General features: G+C 34.2%; 1 pseudogene; it reads left to right on the top strand.

Moving 5' to 3' along the window:
- The first annotated feature begins 1134 nt into the window (after positions 1 to 1134).
- On the top strand, positions 1135 to 2334 carry LOC143671594 (cyclin-C pseudogene; annotated as a pseudogene).
- Positions 2335 to 2697: the final 363 nt, after the last annotated feature.

Here is a 2697-nt window from a genome sequence, read left to right as displayed (position 1 = left end):
AAGAAATAGAAGTCTTCAACAATATTATAAACCAAATATATTTAACAGTTATATCAACAACACTTCTCCAAAAAGCAACAACGTACACATCCTTCTCTAGTGCATATGGATCATCCTCAAAGATAGATCATATATTAGTTCATAAAAAGTGTCAAATTCAAAAATGTTGAAATCTATCAATGTGTCTTCTCTGACTGCAACACAATGATGCCAGAAAGGAATAAAAGAGAAAAAAGTGAAAAAATTACAAGTGTTTTAAATAACCAATAAGATAAAGAAAAATTGACAAAGGAAATAAAATGTTTGGAGATAGAAAAAGAAAAATACAGTAAATAAAACCTATGGGATTCAGCAAAGGCAATGCTGAGAAGGAAATTTATAGATGCTAAATGTTAATATTAAAAAAGAAGAAATAGATTTTCCTTAACAAAACATAAGTCCTCCTAACCCAACAGCATATTAAAGGAATTATACACACAATCAAGTGGGATTTGTCCTGAAATTCAGGGTTGGTTCAATAGAAGAAAATCGATTAATGTACACGTCAACTTAACACAATGAGGGAAAAAACACATCATAATTTCAATTAATACAGAAAACACATTTTACAAAATGCAGCACTCTTTCCCAAAAAAAAAATACTTAGACTACTAGAAAGAGAAGTAAGTTTAGTTAACATAATAAAAGGCATATAAGGAAAACACAGAGCTAACATTCTACTTATTGGTAAATATCTGAAAGCTGTCTCCGAAATCAAGAACAAGAAAAAGATGTACAACGTCATTATTGTTGTTGAACATGGTGCTGGAAATTCTTGTTCAAGCAATTAAGCAAGGAAATAAATAAATGGTATCAAAATTGATAAGGGAAAATAATTTTTTATATGCAGATAACATGATCCTATAAATAGAAAGTCTTGAAAAATGCACAACAAAGCTCTGAGAGCTAATAAATGAATTCAGGAAAGTGGTGGGGTAAAAGATCAACACTCAAAAGTGAGTAGTGTGAGAGCAGCATGTTGTCGGCCGGCATCTATGAGAACAAGGTGCCGTCCTCTTCCTCTTGCCGTAGCCGCCGCGGAGCGGAGCCGAGCTGATCAGATAGAAGAGTGCGGTTACCCGGCGGGCTGGGTCTATGGTCGCTCCGCGGGCCGCTCCGCCGGCTGGTGTTTTTTTATCAGGGCAAGCTGTGTTCCATAGCTGGGAACTTTTGGCAGAGCTCCCACTATTTGCAATGGATTTTGGATAAGCAAGATCTGCTGAAGGAGCGCCAAAAGGACTTAAAGTTTCTCTCAGAAGAGGAATATTGGAAATTACAAATATTTTTTACAAATGTTATCCAAGCATTAGGTGAACATCTTAAATTAAGACAAGTTATTGCCACTGCTACAGTCTATTTCAAGAGATTTTATGCCAGGTATTCTTTGAAAAGTATAGATCCTGTATTAATGGCTCCTACATGTGTGTTTTTGGCATCCAAAGTAGAGGAATTTGGAGTAGTTTCAAATACAAGATTGATTTCTGCTGCTACTTCTGTATTAAAAACTAGATTTTCATATGCCTTTCCAAAGGAATTTCCTTATAGGATGAACCATATATTAGAATGTGAATTCTATCTTTTAGAACTAATGGATTGTTGCTTGATAGTGTATCATCCTTATAGACCTTTGCTCCAGTATGTGCAGGACATGGGCCAAGAAGACATGTTGCTTCCCCTTGCATGGAGGATAGTGAATGATACCTACAGAACGATCTTTGCCTACTGTATCGTCCTTTCATGATAGCTTTAGCTTGCCTACATGTAGCCTGTGTTGTACAGCAGAAAGATGCCAGACAGTGGTTTGCTGAGCTTTCTGTGGATATGGAGAAGATTTTGGAAATAATCAGGGTTATTTTAAAACTGTATGAGCAGTTTTGAAGAATTTGAATGAGAATTTGAATTTTGAAGAATTTTGATGAGAGAAAAGAGATGGCAACTATTCTTAGTAAGATGCCAAAACCAAAACCACCTCCAAACAGTGAAGGAGAGCAGGGTCCAAATGGAAGTCAGAACTCTAGCTACAGGCAATCTTAAAACATTCCGAAGAATTCCGTAGTGGACCACTTGGAAATAAACCATTGGACAGATTTCTGTAATGTCTTCAGTGGAACACAAATGAAAATGAATAGCTTGTTTCTGTCAAGCATATTGGGAGGTGATTTCATTTTTGCAAAATAATTTTTTTCTTTATTTAAATTGATTGTAACACATTGATTAAAATCTCTTGATTATAAAACTTTGGAAAGGTTCTAAGGGGACCTACAGACATATATACATAGATGTTTCAAAATTAATAGCTTTTTAATTAGTATAATTTTTTAATTTTAATTTGGATAATAGAAATTATAGCTTTTTATTATAATTAAGCCAGGAAACATGAAGCATAATTTGTTTAAAATCCTCTTTGGTCACTGAAGGGCCAAAAAAGGACATAGAAAGTCAAATACATGAGGGTTTTTTCCCTCCTTAAGTTAAACTTTAAAGCTATAGTTTAAGGAATCAAATCTTACAAAATCCTGGAAGATTTTGGTAATGATTTTGATAATTTCAGGGAACTTAATCAAGTACTTATTGATTAAAAAGTGTATTTTATTCAGTAGTTTTGGTATCTTACCATGTGGAAGATATAGCCCAGTCTAACAGAAAAGTGCAATATGT

The sequence above is a fragment of the Tamandua tetradactyla genome, chromosome X (assembly GCF_023851605.1).
Source record: "Tamandua tetradactyla isolate mTamTet1 chromosome X, mTamTet1.pri, whole genome shotgun sequence".
Lineage (NCBI taxonomy): Eukaryota > Metazoa > Chordata > Mammalia > Pilosa > Myrmecophagidae > Tamandua > Tamandua tetradactyla.
This window is presented reverse-complemented; position numbering and strand designations above follow the sequence as displayed.